The sequence below is a fragment of the Zeugodacus cucurbitae genome, chromosome 3 (genome assembly GCF_028554725.1).
Source record: "Zeugodacus cucurbitae isolate PBARC_wt_2022May chromosome 3, idZeuCucr1.2, whole genome shotgun sequence".
NCBI lineage: Eukaryota > Metazoa > Arthropoda > Insecta > Diptera > Tephritidae > Zeugodacus > Zeugodacus cucurbitae.
The window spans coordinates 50,227,977-50,246,369 of NC_071668.1; the positions used below are offsets into that span (position 1 = coordinate 50,227,977).

At 37.0% G+C, this 18,393-nt stretch overlaps 1 long non-coding RNA gene across 4 annotated transcripts in view; it reads right to left on the reverse strand.

Annotated features, from left to right (window-relative positions):
* LOC105219638 (uncharacterized) overlaps positions 1-18,393 on the reverse strand; it is a 32,539-nt gene that overhangs the window by 5,889 nt on the left and 8,257 nt on the right. For 3 of the 4 annotated variants that reach the window (XR_008470434.1, XR_008470431.1, XR_008470432.1), the window contains 3 exons: positions 17,305-17,498; positions 14,667-14,776; positions 2,843-2,931 (listed from right to left, as the gene is read on the reverse strand). This is a non-coding gene — a long non-coding RNA (uncharacterized LOC105219638). The remainder of the gene's footprint in view (positions 1-2,842; positions 2,932-14,666; positions 14,777-17,304; positions 17,499-18,393) is intronic. The other variant, XR_008470433.1, reaches the window with a different exon arrangement.

An 18,393-nucleotide genomic window follows, 5' to 3' on the forward strand; every position in this document is an offset into this window, starting at 1 on the left:
ACAGTAGAAGCATGGACGCAAAGCAACTGAACAACAGTGCAACACAGCAACCAATCTTCAACATAACTTGTAACTTTACACTTCAAATTGCAATGTGGTTTGCATTATTGCTATGGCATTGGTGGGCTACACATTGCATGCTATACTTGACTGGCGTTAATGGCTTTCGAAAAGTTGTGGCAAACATATAGAGAATGTATGTATGTCTCTTCCAGCTGTTCGAAGGTTGCGAGGCGTTCGTATTAAGATGAATGGATTGGAGAATTGGTGTGCGTAAAGCTCTGACGATGACTTTAATTTGCTTATCCTCTCGTGCATAACTTCAAAATGCGATTTATACAAACTTCGTTCGTCGCTTCTCTGTGCAATATCAGAGAAAACAACAACAATGCAGCTGTAGCAATAAAAGAAAGCACATACGCAGAAGCGTGGAGAGCAATATCAAACAGTAGCTTATGGAATTTGTAGAGTAACAGTGTCGCATGAATCACCAATGCTAATGTGTGCTCTCTAAGGATACAAATATGTACTGGCAATTCCACAATCTTGTATTAGAATAAATAAGGTTTTTGACGTTACGATTTGCACTGTTTTGAATTCTAAATTTTTCTACACTGTTGCGAAACTATAATTTAGATCTATAATTAAAATTCTAAGGAACTTAAGAGAAAAAAACGACTCTCTAATGATATCTCAACGTCTACTATATAAACATACTTTAGTGGAAATCACAGTCAGCGCGTGACTTGAGCATGGTTTGAAATGGTTTCTAATGCCTTTACCACATCTCTCGTCCATCACCCAACTACTGACTTCACTACCAACTGTGGGAGCTAGTAAGAGTGTGTGTAAGTGAGTTGGTGCATGACTAGTGTTTCCTCCACAATATGTCATATTTAAAGTTGCTAGTGACAGCAAACTCGCGGTAATGCTTCACTGAAAACCACTATTCACACAAATTTACTTATATATGTCTGTGTGTTCATATATAGAATTTCCGCAAATGGAAAAATTAAATTTGAAATATGAAGACGTTTGCAGTGACAACAAACTTCAACTTGACTGACAGGTGAGTAATCGAGTTAGTAATATTTCTCACTGTCAGTATTTTCTATTTAGTTGCTTATCCTTTTTTAGTGAAGTGTTGTTGTGAAAAGCTACCAAGATCGGGGCACATTTAAAATGCTCTATTTTTTATAAAGATATACAACATTATATATTTAATTGTGTGTCTAAATGCAGTCAATTTGCACTCGATGACATATGAGTAGAAAATGTGACGAAACTCTTTTCAGAAGGAGATATTTTAGAACATTACAAAGTTTTTGTCACTTAAAGATACTTTGCCAATATAGATGTCGCATTGTCTACCTCGAAAGAAGTATCAAAAGACAATTTGGAAACCTATAAGCTCTATCTCTTTCATATAGACATTTTCACAAAAACTCCCTGAGTTGAAAGCTTAAAGACTATCTATGCTGTGCATGGAAGAAACTGCAAGCTGTTCTGCACGATATTTTTGACTAGCATTTTGCATTTAGATAATATCAATACAGATACTTCTCTAGGATAAATTTTTGGGACACTGATAATATTATACTAATGCCAGTTTTAAGTCGATTCCGAATAGCCGATCGATTTCATGGGTAACCTTTCTTTTGTAGACTGCAGCTATATATACTTTCTTTATGTTGGTACACTATAAGATTAAGCTCTTTCGTTATGAAATATTGGGTCGTTAAGAGAGTAATGTATGGCAAGAACAAACTTGTTGAACCAAGAGTTATATATGAAATTACAGAGAAATGACGAGTCCTCCCTATATTCGCAAGTGTAATTAAGTACCGTTTCATTTGAAGAGAAATAATTCAGCAGACCTCTATTTGGTGTGAGAATACCCTGGAGCTGTTAATGTCGCTAATTGTTGTCATGCAGCCTGGTTGTCACGGTGTATTAAAATAGACTACATGTCAATATACTAAACAGTAACACGTAAATATATATATCCATTTAGCGTAAATAAATAAACGTAGCATACAATCAGGCGAGCTTACAAACAAAAACACAATTTCGGTATGGCACGTATACGCCCGGGTGGTCAGTTGCGTCTAACCGCTAAAATTATGCAGTGGAAACAGTACTTAGCGCTTATTTCATTTGACTACACGAGTTGGCCACGTCATGACGCCTGACCAATCTGAATCTCCACTGTCGCCTTCATTTCGTCCCGGTTCTATGGACACAGACTCATTCCTGCCTTTAGAACATCTGACATTTTCTAGACATGCTTATGTTGCTTTAAATTTTATTATTTCTGGTCAGCTTCCTTTCTTTCTTTTATTGCGTTATTTTTTTTCTTCATTTCTTTATTATTTTATTTTTGACGTTTTGCATTTTAAGTTTTCCGCTTTTAATTCTCTTTGTGGTGCCACGATCGGTGGTGGAATGGGGCGAGACAGTCATGTGTGTAAATGTTTCCTCTGCTTATTTCTGTTGTTATTGACTTATTGTTATTGATTGACCGCATTTTTGCGAATTGCTGCTAAGGTTGGCCCATTTCGTTTTGTTTTGACTGGGTTTGGCTTGATGTGGCGGGAAGCTTTTACACATATTACAACATCTCCTCGCAAACATTCCATCGCTGATGTGATGAGATGTGTAATTATTCATTCAATAATTCTATCTGTAGATTATCATTAGTGGAACAACGACTGCAACATAAATACTCTCTCAACCATAACTTTTCGAAAAATATTTATAATCAACCCTTGCTCTGTGGCGCATTAAGAGTTGCAGGTATGATTAAAACAACTAGCGCAAAATGAAAATGTGTAATAATTACCACACATGGCACTACAACGGGATCGCCCAGACGTGCCACCACGCTAAAGGCCTTCTTCTTCATAATAGGCGGCACCAGCTCACGTATTTCTGTTGAATATAAAGAGAAAGAGAGATAGAGTAAAAAACTGTTTACAAAAGTCACATAACGGTATATGCAATAATATATTTACTCATAAAGGGCGGGACGTATGTATGTATGTATTACGAACAACAACAATAACCACAAATACGTAAAATTTGTTTATTTATATGTTCGTTCGGTCACTTATTTGTGCTCATATGGGCTCGTAACCACTGAACTTTTATTAACATGTTGGATAGTTAAGGGAGGTGAATATCCTTGCTTGCTTTAAACTTTTCATCTGTCAACATTAGGCATTACCACTCGTTTTTATTAGTTTATCATAACTTTTCGGAAAAAGAACTATTGCCTTATTTGATTTAAAGTCGATTTAAGTTTCTTCACTAACAGAATCGCAGATGAGTTCTGACCTTCTTTGATATGACAAAATTGGATATATAGAAGAGTACCATTAGATGGAAGCACTATATAATCTACTATACCATCTGAAGCATTTGAAGCATCTGGCGGACACACTTTATCCGCCTGTTAGTGTCAAAGCTGGAAAATCTATATACGAGCATGTATGTTCTAGAAATTTGGCATTATGGAGACACCCTAAGAGTTTGGTTGAAGTTGACATCCTAAATTTGAAAATGAAATAGTTGTTTTGAAATAAATTTGTCTGTGGATGGGCTTATTATTATTATTTTTTTAATACGAATTTGGGATCGTATCGTTTTTTGTTGAATTTGGGATTGTATGCTAATCTCACTGTTAGATACCCTCAAAGAGAATTAACTGTCAAAGTGTTAGCAAATGTCAGAACTTGCATAATGGAAAATTACTTCTCCTGTGGTTTCATTACACAAAATACCATGTATGTACATATATAAAAGTGCACTTATTACTTTTTGTTTTTTTTTTTGTTTTTACGTTTTATTTCAGCAAAGAGTCTAGCATAATTCTTACTGTTCTGAAACATTTTGCCAAATAGTGCCAATGCCAAGTGCCAGAATTACAAGTCCTTACATTTTCGTACAATGAAGCTAATATGTGTATGAAATGCGTATGGAAATGCGAAGGGTGTGTCTTGTGTTTATGAGAAAAGTGTAAACCGTTTCTGTTATAATTAAAAGGACGTAAAAGCTGAAGAGTGCAAAGTAGTAACATATGGACACATTAAATATGTAAATAACCATTTATATATATATATATGTAGCGTTTCTTCATCTGAAGAAAATACACTCGCCAAAACTTTTATCTTCGCTATTTTGGACCTAATTTTTTTTTCTATCTACCATATATCATCAACAACCGACCAGATATTCACCATGCGCCAAATCTTGGAAAAGACCCGTGAAAATAGGATCGACACACACCACCTTTTTGTTGATTTTAAAGCTGCTTTCGACAGCACGAAAAAGAGCTGCCTTTATGCCGCGATCTGAATTTGGTATCCCCGCAAAACTAATACGGCTGTGTAAGTTGACGTTGAGCAACACCAAAAGCTCCGTCATGATTGGGAAGGACCTCTCCGAGCCCTTCGATACCAAACGAGGTTTCAGACAAGGTGACTCACTATCGTGCGACTTCTTTTACTTGATGTTGGAAAAAATAATACGAGCTGCAGAGCTAAATAGAGAAGGTACAATCTTCTACAAGAGTGTACAGCTCCTGGCGTACGCCGATGATATTGATATCATCGGAAGCAACAACCGCGACGTTTGTTCTGCTTTTTCCTGCATGGATAAGGAGGCGAAGCGAATGGGTCTGGAGGTGAATGAGGACAAGACGAAATATCTCCTGTCATCAAGAAAACAGTCAGCGCACTCGCGTCTTGGCTCCCACGTCACTGTTGACAGTCATAAATTCGAAGTCGTAGATAATTTCGTATACCTGGGAGCCAGTATCAACAACACCAACAATGTCAGCTTCGAAATCCAGCGCAGAATCACTCTTGCCAACAGGTGCTACTTTGGACTGAATAGGTAATTGAACAGTAAAGTCCTCTCTCGACGAACCAAAATCAAGCTCTACAAGTCGCTTGTCATTCCCTTCCTGCTTTATGGTGCAGAAGCTTGGACGATGTCAACATCAGATGAGACGACACTTGGAGTTTTCGAGAGGAAAATTTTGCGCAAGATTTATGGTCCTCAGAACATTGGCAACGGCGAATACCGCAGACGATGGAACGATGATCTGTACGAGTTATACGACGACATTGACATAGTTCAGCGAATAAAAAGACAGCGGCTACGCTGGCTAGGTCATGTTGTCCGAATGGACGAAAACACTCCAGCCTTGAAAGTGTTCGATGCAGTACCCGCCGGAGGAAGCCGAGGAAGGGGAAGGCCTCCACTCCGTTGGAGGGACCAGGTTTAGAGCGACCTGGTTACACTTGGAATCTCCAAATGGCGCCGAACTGCGAAGGAAAGAGAAGAGTGGCGCGCTCTCATCGATTCGGCTATAACCGGCTAAACGGTTGAACGCCAATAACATACATACCATATATCAGCCATCTTTCTATACATTGCTGACTACATGTAGCTATGGAAAACCAATATTGCAAGACTATAGAATCAACAGCAACGGTATAAACTTTGGCAGCAGTCAGTTGATATACTGAGTTTGTGGAGGGAACACTTCTCCAGCCTGCTGAATGGCAGTAAAAGTACAACACCAGGAGATGGCGAACCCGATTCCCCAATCGACGACGATGGAGCAGATGTTCCATTGCCCGACCGTGAAGAAATTCCAATAGCAATTACCCGCTTGAAGAACAATAAGGCGGCGGGTGCCGATGGATTACCGGCCGAGCTATTCAAATACGGCGGTGAAGAGCTGATAAGGTGCTTGCATCAGCTTCTTTGCAGAATATGGTCGGAAGAAAGCATGCCTGACGATTGGAATCTCAGTGTACTCTGCCCAATACACAAAAAGGGAGACCCCACAATTTGCGCAAATTACCGTGGGATAAGCCTCCTCAACATCGCGAATAAGGTTCTGTCGAGCGCGTATTGTGTGAAAGACTAAAGCCCACCGTCAACAAACTGATTGGACCTTATCAGTGTGGCTTTAGACATGGAAAATCAACAACGGACCAGATATTCACTATGCGCCAAATTTTGGAGAAGACCCGTGAAAATAGGATCGACACATACCATCTCTTTGTCGACTTTAAAGCTGCTTTCGTCAGCACGAAAAGAAGCTGCCTTTATGCTGCGATGTCTGAATTTGGTATCCCCGCAAAACTAATACGGCTGTGTAAGCTGACGTTGAGCAACACCAAAAGCTCCGTCAGGATCGGGAAGGACCTCTCCGAGCCGTTCGATACCAGACGAGGTTTCAGACAAGGTGACTCACTCTCGTGTGATTTCTTTAACCTGATGCTGGAGAAAATAATACGAGCTGCAGAGCTAAACAGAGAAGGTACAATCTTCTATAAGAGTGTACAGCTACTGGCGTACGCCGATGATATCGATATCATTGGAAACAACACCCGCGCCGTTAGTTCTGCTTTCTCCAGACTGGATAAGGAAGCGAAACGTATGGGTCTGGTGGTGAACGAGGACAAGACGAAATATCTCCTGTCGTCAAACAAACAGTCAGCGCATTCGCGTCTTGGCTCCCACGTCACTGTTGACAGTCATAACTTTGAAGTTGTAGATAATTTCGTCTACCTGGGAACCAGCATTAACAGCAATAACAATGTCAGCCTGGAAATCCAACGCAGAATCACTCTTGCCAACAGGTGCTACTATGGACTAAGTAGGCAATTGAAAAGTAAAGTCCTCTCTCGTAAAAACAAAAACCAAACTCTACAAGTCTCTCATCATTCCCGTCCTACTTTACGGTGCAGAAGCGTGGACGATGTCAACATCCGATGAGACGGCACTAGGAGTTTTCGAGAGAAAGGTTTTGCGGAAGATTTATGGTCCCTTAAGAATTGGCAACGGCGAATACCGCAGACGATGGAACGATGAGCTGTATGTGTTATTCGACGACATAGACATAGTCCAGCGAATAAAAAAACAGCGGCTACGCTGGCTAGGACATGTTGTTCGAATGGATGAAGGTGCTCCAGCTCTGAAAGTATTCGATGCAGTACCCACTGGTGGAAGCAGAGGAAGAGGGAGACCTCCACTCCGATGGAAGGACCAGGTGGAGAGGGACCTGGCTTCGCTTGGAATAACCAATTGGCGCCAAACTGCCAGAAGGAGAGATGCGTGGCGCGCTGTTTTGGACTCGGCTATAACCGCGTAAGCGGTATCTACGCCAGTCAAGAAGAAGAAGAAGAGTCAGTTGATGTATTCGGACTGCATTTTACAATAACAAACAAGCGCAGCAAGAGCGCCAATCCCTTTAGAAACAATACAAATATAACAACACACATATTGACACAATATTTCGTGTTTGTATGTATTTTATGCACGTATGTGCAGATAAACACAAACAAAATCGAAACTAATTGCATATCCGCACGTTTAGAGGCGGCGAACCGAGCCACCAAGCGACATGCCTGGCAAACTCTCATTTCCCGCTGGTAATTTGAATTTTTGGCTCGTCAACTGCAGCAGTGCAAGCAATAAAACAGCACACACACAACTAAAACAAAAATTCAAAAAGGCTTAAAACTGCAAAAAAAATAAAACAGGAACATAGCGGGAACGGCAACCACGAAAAGCAATGAAAAGGACGCACCGAAAACGCCTGATGCATGGAATTCTGTCAACCCCCGGTTGACCACCAGCACCAGCGCCACAAACAAGCACATCGCATCAAATCAACGGATAAGCGTGCAAAAAACATCATCTCGTTCTGGTGGCGTTGGTATATACGGAGGTGGTCAAGTAAGTAGTTTTGTTTTGACCGGATGTATGTAGGAGAGGGAGAATCCGGGAATTTAAAAAGAGTAATATTGGTCGGCGATTAAAGGATCGTTATACACATCAGAGTTTTACTTAGATCTATTCATACGCAACAGATTATAATATTTCCAAAACTGAAAATTCTCTTGACACCAACTACGAAGATATACTTCTTCTTAATGTCTTATTAACCGGAAAGTGGTGACCGTTGTTTTCTGAGATTCAGAATTTGTAATTTACATCGATTACGTACATCGATTACGTAGAATAAATGCCGAATTGCAGAATAACCTTCTTCATTTGGCGAAGAAAAAAGTACTGTTCCATCGATAAAATGGCTCCCTACTCATCAGCGGTTTTAAATCTATCAAATTAGGCTAATAACTGCTACCCCATTTACCTTTTTCTCTATTTTTGACCTATGCGACTTCTTTTTTCTTCCAAAACTGAATGAAGCAGAGCAGTCCATAATGAAATTGTGTGTTTTGGTGAGTTTGTAGGGATCCAACATGAATTATTCTCAAGGGTACGTTCAAACATGTTCAGGGACGAACTCAATGTAGTTTGTTTTATAATATTCCATGGAACACAAAATATGATCAAACTCGGATTTTTTAACCTTATTCTGGACCTCATATCCCATACAGACTAATAAAACATATAAATAATGAATCTACTCGGCCATTTTTTTGAACTTAGATGATTTTAGAAGCGTTTGCAATATAATATTAGAAAAATGGATGTTATGGTCCAAACATAGGATTGCAAGAATGCTAAGAGAGTTATTAAATCCAATAGTGACACTAAAGTTATTCCAATACAACTTTTTTTCAAAAATAATGCAAATGCAATCACGTTAACCATAATCTCCAAAACCCAAATTGGCCAAATAAATATAGCGCAGGAAATTTAGCTAAGCCAACGAAGTAAATCCTGGTCGTGGTCTGACATATCACTATACTCATTGCATGATCAGAACAAGTCTACGAGTACATATACTAGTGCGTGTAGCGGGTGTGATTATGCATTTGAGCTTGCAGGTCTATGAAACTATTTGCAAAGATACTGCTCCTGCAGCTGGCGTTGTGTGAAATTGAAAAATTCGAGGAACTATAATTGCTATCAACAACAACATTAACAAAATGTGTAACTGCAAACAATAGTATGTAAGTACGTGTGGATATGGATTGCGTGAGTGATGCGTGCATCAAAAATCATGCTGTCGGCTTTCCCATTTTCATTTGCACTCATTGAGTGATTGATTGCATGAAAGCACCCATCCTTCGAGTATATGTATGGATGGAGCAGCAACTGCGGGGTTTCACTTTGACGCATATATCGAATTGCCTCCGTGTGGGCATCATTTTGCTGTTTTTCCTGCCTACGCCAGCTCAATTTTCAGTTTGGCATTTACCGATATCAGCCCACAGTGCGCATTTGTAGTTTTTCAGCATTCACATTGGATGTTCGTATACGCAGTGGCTCACAGACATTTCAGCCTACCTACATGTTGATGTAACATGTAAATGTATGTGTGGAAAGTGCACTGCAATTTGCTATCAGTCAAAATTGTGAAATTTCAAAGTTTCTGATTACCATTTATAATTGTGTGTTGAAAACTGCTGGTTTATTCGGTAGCTCCTGGCGTTTATTGTTTTTGTGCAGTGAATACGTACCGTTGTAGCGATTTAATAAAAATTTTAAAAATCGCAGGTAATAATTTTTAGTTTGATATATTAATATACATTGTTGTTTCTTAAATATTTTTTTATATATTGTTTGAATGAGGAAAGAGGCGCTCAATTTAAGACTATTTCATTTTCATGTATCCCAACAATCATATAATAGTAAACCAGTTGAGGTGAAAACTGCAATATTCTTCAATAGAAATAAGGAAAGATGGTGAACAATTTAATTAATTTTTGCTAAAATGGCACCCATTTCCATTTTTATTCTTTACGATACTTGAGGCAGCCATTATTTTACAAAAGTATAACAGAGGAGAGGAAATAAATATATTACGTACATGAGAGTAAGCCGTTCTGGTGCGATTTTATTTGTATTTAGACAAATCACGTTGCGGACAAGAAAACCCGTCCACTTTAGTTCGTTAAAATATCAATTATATATTATGTAATTATTGCGTTTAAAGTTAATGTTTTTTAAATATCTCACTGATTTGCTGATATATTCTTTTTAAAATCACCCACGAGCCCTAATATTATAATATTCATTATTTTTCAATTTGAAAAGGTATGGTTTCATTTTATTTTTTATATAAAAATAGATAGATAACCGTAATGCAAATGTTCTTATTCATTCCTGATCATTTTGATATATACATATATGTATCTCGATTAGTTTTAGGCGGTATATTATATAAAGTTTATAATATATTGCGAAAGTGTAAAAATGTAAACCATAGGAACTGATAATAACCATGAAAGTTTTCATAGCACGTTTTCACTAAAAAAATCTCTCTCCACAATTGTTGATGTTTTCATAAAATTTGACAAAAGGATAAAAGCACACTTAAAAGTCAATAACTATTTCATATATTTGTATATATTTATGGAACTACCGGTATAAATATTCTCTGTTATTTGTACATATGTTTGTTTAAAAACAAGTATGTTTTTCACCCTTCCCTTTGAGCCCCTCACAAGTAGCTCGAGCTCATGCGCGCTGATAAAGGGTCGCGTTTGAAGTATTCCGTATAGACCCGCATTTAGCTAGTCTGCATTAGAATACACAATGAAACCCTCATTAAGATTATATGATTATACTGTGTCAAAGCTGCAAAATTCTTTTGAATTATGCACAAAAAAAATTGTTAAAAGTTTTAAACGCTAGCTATTTAAGGATTCAAAACATGACATCATATCGAAATATTCATTAACTTTTTTATACTCGCAACAAAAGTTACTAAAGAGAGTATTATAGTTTTGTTCACATAACGGTTGTTTGTAACACCCAAAACTAAACGAGTTAGATATAGGGTTATATATACCAAAGTGATCAGGGTGAAGAGTGGAGTTAAAATCCGAATGTCCGTCTGTCCGTCCGTCCGTCCGTCTGTGCAAGCTGTAACTTGAGTAAAAATTAAGAATCTTGATGAAACTTGGCACACTTATTTCTTGGCACCATAGAAAGGTTTCTTTCGAAAATGAGCACAATCGGACCACTGCCACGCCCACAAAATGGCGAAACCCGAAAACACATAAAGTGCCATAACTAAGCCATAAATAAAGCTATGGAAATAAAATTTGGTATGAAGGATCGCACTATGAAGGGGCATATTTGGATGTAATTTTTTTGGGGAAGTGGGTGTGGCCCCGCCCCCTACTAAGTTTTTTGTACATATCTCGCAAACCGCAAATAGAGCTATATAAACCAAACTTTCTGCAGTCGTTTTTTTAGCCACTTCCTAATACAGTCCAAAAATGAAAAAAAACGGATCATAACCACGCCCACCTCCCATGCAAAAGGCCAAATCGCTTCACAACCACGCCTACTTCCTATATACCAGAACTATACTTTGAAGACGATCTGAATCGTTTACTTTACAATATATAAAGTAAGCACTAGTGAAGATATCGATGCAGAACTTTGCACAAATACTACGTTTATAGTGTGGCAGCCCCATTTTAAAAATCGCCGAAATCGGATAATAGGTTTTCAAGGCCCCATATATCGAACATGAGGATCTCGGTGCTTCTAACCTAATATTAGGGTTTTCAACTTTCAATGTACTTTATACAATATATATGACGCATATGTGGGTCATATTGTGTATTATATAATATAAATAAAGTTAAATAAATAAATTGCGAGAGTATAAAATGTTCGGTTACACCCGAACTTAACCCTTCCTTACTTGTTATTTATTCACTTAGTTTTTAATACAAAAGCTCGTAAGGTTGAGTACCTCTTATACCAACAACATGGTTTTGAGGTTATAACAAATACATATGTTTAAGAGAATTATTTCAATTTAAGGAGGAAGTTAGAAGGAAGTATCATTTTACTTCGCTTTCCTAAAGACAACTTCGACAATTATAATCCGTGAAAATATTCAGTATTACCCACAATAACCGATCAAACACCTTCAGCTAAGCGGGAGATCCTTATAAAAATTAAAATTTTAGTTCAGTTTCGCTTTAGAAGAGGATATAAAGATACATATCAGCCCTAACCATCACAAGAATTATCTTTGAGGACTCTTAGTTTCTATCTTTGCACCTGCTCTCTTCAGTTTTTTCCCTCTGTTGCCAGCCAACTTCTTCTTAGCCATATTTGAAGAATCTGTTAAGTCTATTAAATTGGATGCAAAAAATTCCACCTTAATATTATATTTACATAAAGTTTTACGTGAGTATTTGCGAATATACATTTGTCAACTTATGGAATATTTCTTGCATGTGTTAGTGATAGCAGACTAAAGAGGCAGAGCTTGGCTTAAACATATTATAAACAATATGGAAAAAGTTTCAAGCTTAAAAATCGAGCAAAGCATTCAAGCGATTTGAGGTTGGTCGACCGCTTAGCTATTTGTTGTTTTTTGAGGTGCCTTGTAGCAAGAGCTTGGCAGCACCGAAGCACCATTACTTAAGCTATTAAAGCCAACAACTTAGATATTTCAACAACAAGCAAGCCGAGAGAAAAACTCGCAAGATTATTGGCAAATACAGTAAAATATAGCTGCCTGCGGAGGAAGGTGCAAGAGGTTTCGGTTTGCAGCAAGAAACTCTGCAAACAAAAATTCATAAAATAGCAAATAAGCAACAACAAAAAGTAGCAAAAGTTGACGTTGGAATGCAAGAGACACAAAAACAACAACAAATAGCACTGGAGCCATTTAAAATGGGTTAAAATGTAGTATTCGGCTAAAGCTCCGTTATATGCTTCATTTCTTGTGCGCATTTCTATGCTTCTGAATGGAGTATGTGTGTGTTTGAGTTCTTGGGCTTACCAGCGTTCTATTGTTGATGTTTATATGTATCTACAAGTGTAGGTGGGTTTGTGTTTGCTTGTGTTTCTTTGTATTTTATGTGTTCTTTTACTATTCCAAAAAGGTCGCTGACAATATTACTTCAGACAGTTAACTGGTTTGGGGCGTTCTTTTCCACTCAGCCTTAACACAGTTTTGTTGAAGTTGTTGCAATTATATTGTATGTATGTATGTCTGCTCTACCAATATTGCTTGGAAAAAATATATACATGCATATATACAATACACACTTTATTCATATAAATGTACATATGGTGTTAGGATATTTAAATTCAGTAATGTCCATGTTCATAACAGTACTCTTATCGAAGCTTAGAATTGACTATTATTTGAATTATGATGTACTCCAACTCCTCTGCATCATCAAAACTACATATCCGTGAACATAACCCTATAAAACGGTATGATAAACCAGATAATTCCAATAATAATCTCGCTCGCCTTATTGCTTTATAATAATTTGAATTGAAAAAATCAGTGATGGGCTTAAACTGAGATCATGTACCAAATTCTTTTAACCAAAGTGTAACTCAACATTCAACAAACGCTCCATTTTGTAGAAGAGATGATAGAGAAAATTTGCACTCAGATAGGGGCAAACACAATATCTCAGGAACTAGTCGTCCAATTTGAGGAAATTTCATAAATCATATTTTTTAACACTCTGACGCCACGGGTGAAATTGCTTAACATCCACGCCTAATTCTCAAATAACTGAATTTTGAATTCATTCTGAATCGCTCACTTTGCAATATATACATACATCAAGAACAAATGAATATTTCGAAATACAACTTAACATATATATTACAATGGAGGTGTGCCATCGCTCATTAAAAATTGTTGAAATCAAACCAATAATTGCTCAGTGCACCGGATATCGAACTGTGCCTTGGAATATATAAATCAGGTCATTACTTCCCCTAACTCCCATTTTCCTTATATTACGATTTTCAAACATGTCTCATAAAAGTTTGTCCATTATCTTCTTCCATATTCTCTAAATAAATTCTGTCAATTGTAAATTTATTCGACCTTACTCACTTCATTTAGACTTCTTCTTCTTTTAAATTATAAATTCTATGATTACGTGCACTTCGTCGTTTTTTTTCCATATTTTCTCTTCCCAAAACTATAGCAACGCATAAAAACCCTTATTTCATTAACCATACACATTCACGCCAGTTTCATTCAACCGATGTGTATATAAAGATTTTATTTACATACTATTGTATATAAATATGTATAGTAAACTGTGCGCTTTGCTGCAGATGTTCTACCATTAACAATTTACCAGAATTTTGGGTCAAAGTTTTTGGTAAATTAAAATGAAAATTTTAACCAAAATTTATGTGTGTACTATAAAAGTGCTCTCTCATTGCTAAAGCAAAGCCCTTAAATATTCCCAGGCATACACACACATATGTATGTATATGCTCTTATAAATGCCGTAGATAAAACCGAGGCAATACAGTACCAAATTTACAAAGTGTTATATATACATATGTGTGCCTGTGCCTGTGTATGCAATATCAAGTTTTATGGCTATAATGAAAGGGTTTCTAGAGTGTATTTGGAAATTTACACTTTCCTTCCGCATCTTTACTAAATGAAATTTGCCAAGAAGGTTGTGCGAAATGATTTGAAAGCTATATCAATTTAAATTGAAGGAAGTCGATATGTATATCAAGTTTGGTAGTTTGTTGAGAATCTTTTTTGGGAATATGTAATCATGGTTTCTCTGAATTTGTTTTAACTTGTAACACTGATCTAACTGTATAAGTGCATATATTTATATATTGCATATTTCGTTGTACATATTATATAGATAGAAATTTTTAATAAAATTTCTTTAATTCGAACATAGCGTAGTACTTACCTGCTGCTTTGACAACAACATCAGGAGAAACAATTGGACATCTCGGCGTAACTCTTCCGCCTCAACGGAAGGGAGACAAAGTGAGCGTTTGGCGAGTATATGTCGAACGTCTAAAAGAAAGTTAAGGAAATCGAAAATGGGAAAAATCGGACCACTGCCACGCCCACAAAATGGCGAAAGTAAAATTTGAAACAAAGGATCGCACCAGGAAGGGGCATATTTGGATGTAATTTTTTTGGGGAAGTAGGCGTAGCCCCGCCCCAAATCGGTTATTTGTATATATCTCGCAAACCAATGAAGTTATATAAACCAAACATTCTGCAGTCGGTTCTCTTACGTACCCCACCACACCATGAAAATAGTTGAAATCGGATAATAACCACGCCCACCTCCCATACAAAGGTTAAGTTGAAAATTACTAAAAGTGAATTCGGTATATAATATTTTCGTGACACACTGATGACACGTGTGGAAAATGAATGAAATCGGTTCACAACCACAACAACTTTCCATATAACTCAATTTTGAACTCCATCTTATTTCTTCACTTTATAATATATACATAAGGAACCAAAAAGATAGCGGAATAAAATTTTACACAATTACTGTATCTGATCTGTGGCATCTCTTGTGAAAAAATTGTCGAAAACGGACTATAACTTTTCAAGGCCCCGAAAATAGAATATGAAGAATTCAGTGCCCCAGGGTAATTTTTCACAGAAAATTTCGGTAAATCTCTAGTTATCTTAATTTAATTTAGAGGAAATATTTTTCTTCTAATAGTGTAACTTCCCCTAGCTCTCATATACCTAATTATAGGATTTTAAAATTGGAGCAAATTGTGTGTTATCTGAATAAACATATATAAATAAATTGCGAGAGTACAAAATGTTCGGTTGCACCCGAACTTAGCCTTTCCTTACATGTTTATTTTATATTAAATACAGATATTCGGATATCAATGCCATCCACCAATGAGTAGTGCATCAAAACGACGGGGAGCTATAAGAATAAGAGTACAAAGAAATTCGTCTGCAAAGTCTCAAGGACTCCTGCAAATCCACTTATAGCCGAAGCCTATCAATACTGGATGCATTGGCATTGAAACATTGTTATACCCATTACAGCAGCGACGGCAGTGAAGCATTGACTCCTCTCGTTACTCGTAGTTGCATTGCACTTGACGCTTCAAGTATACTATTTGTTTTTGTGCGAAATACAATACGAATTCGCTACATTGTCTGACCACCCGTTAATCTTCTTGACCATCAGCCCCTTTTTTCAAACTATATGTCTGCTTGCTAAATCCTCCCGTTTGTCTCTCTGCCACGTTCGTATATTTAACGGTACTCGTCCGACTACACCCACGTACACTCGCCCATCGACAACTTGAATCGCTGCCATATCGAAATAATATAGGCTAACCGACAATGGCGGAAGTTTGGTTCGAGTGGTTATTGATTGAAACTGACTCAGGCCATGCGTCTCAACTCCGGCCGCTTCCTTTAGCTTAACGATAAGTTATTGTTGCTTTTATTGTGATTTTGCTGTCACTGCTTTTGTTTTTTTGTTCTGGTGGCAGTTCCAGTTTAGAGTTGATGGAGTTACTCCCTCAATGTTTTGTTCTAGTCATGTTGATGGATTGGATCTCTTTCTTCTGCCATTAAAGTGTGCGTAAACTTTAAAGCAAAAATACAATTAAATATGTATAAAATAAGACGACACTTAAGTGCCATCGCTATTTTGTCTCCGCAGATATATGCTTCTTAGGTGTATATAAGTTTTGTTTGTAAATTTAATTAGAGAAGACGACCGAGTTTATAAATAAGAAATTACATGGATAAATATTGTATAAGTTGCTTTTGTTGTACAATAAATTCTAGCATATACGAGAATAGAATAGTTTGTATCTGATTCAATTTAAGACAGCTCAGAATTTTATGATATACGAATGTTTTAAAATCAGATATGTACACGCATGTATATATCTTCAGTAATAGCAATAAACTTCATTTTACTTTCAAACAAACATTTTGGCGAAATTCGTTTTATTTTAAATTCACCCATATCAATAAATTTTGCTAACAGATTTATATATTTTTATCACTCTGGAGTAAGCTGTCTCTAAGAACCACCGTTTATGCTCATTCAAAATTGTTTTGTGCATTTCTTTCACTGCTTTCATCGGATTTCTTAAGGACTGAACGAGATTTAGCATATTCATATAATTCTTTTGCGCACTAAGTACCGTATAATACTTTTTTGGCTTCCTAAAATCAAATAAAATGTATTGGATGCTAGTCAAATTTATAGCCTGCATTGTCATCATTCTCATAATGGTATATTAATATTCCTATGGTTGTTAATTTTAGGTAAAAGAACAAATGTCAATAGAATTGGGTGAAAGATATTGCTTAATAAATTAGATCTATAATTAACAATTGAATGAACCAAGCCAGCCTCTTCCTCACACCACACCTCACTGATAAAACATAGAAGTTTATTAAAATTTCCTAAAACATTATTTGAAAGGATTCCAACTTTTACAGCAGAAACACAGGAATAAATAAATAAGAAATAATGAAGAATGTAAGCAAATGAAGAATGCTTATCTTCAATGCTAACTAAAGCTACGTACACAGTTTAGCAGAGAGTAAGGCTTTGATGTGGATGTGTTGCGATTATTGTCCTTATCCAGCCATTCAACATTCTGAAGCTGGTTGACGTATGCTATACAATCAGTAATGCTGCCGGCATTGTTGGTGAATTCGATGCGCGATGGGGGTTCATGCGACAAATTAGACCCTTAAGTGTCAAAGTAGTTGGATTCATCTGCAAAAAAAAAAAACAGAAAATAAATAGCATGACATAAAAATTAGACTAATCTGAAGTGTGTGCATTTACAGTTATAAGATGGAAAATTACAGATAACCTTTGTAACACTCAAAGCTTTTATTTATGTGTCTAAGGAATTAACGTTAAATTCGATGATTGCTGATGTTAACTGGAGATAAACGCAGAAGCCGGACAGCCATTACAATCCCCCGACAATGATGCTACTAAATGCTTAGAAACCAGAAAGCAATCACACTCAAGTCAAGTAGAATTTTGCATTATTTTCTTTTTACAGATTTTTACTCATTTCGCTGCTCGTTTTCAACTGTTTGCTTAAAACCCTTTTATATGCTTTGCATTACTGTTGCTCGGGTTACAGCATTATCTGCAGCTCCACGCAACGTCTCAGGCAGTTTGTCTTTCCTCTTTAGAAATTGAAACTGTCCCTTACCAGCAGCACACTGTCGTTATGTTCTTTATAATCCTAATAGCTATGTAGGCGCTGATGTCACTGCTATTGCTCTAGAAAGACTTTTCACAGTTGCATATGCAAGGCTTGTCTTTGCTATGTATCTCTCGCCGCCACTTTGATTACTTGTTTGTTGGATTGGAAAAATGCCCGGATGAGTGTTTGTTTGGCGGCGACGGATTGAAGGGTGTGTGCCAGAGTTTGATGGCAAAAAAGCAAACAGCAGTGGGTTCAAGTGCATCCTTTACAAATTTCACATGCAATTCCCGTGTAAGCCTATGTATCCACACACATACATGCACATAAAAGAAGTCGCATGCATTTGTATGACTTACTCCTATTCAGCAAATGGCCTAAAAGCCGCACGAGCAAAAATGAAATTGCAAGGAATAAACTCAATAATGCAGGGCTCATCTCCTTCGA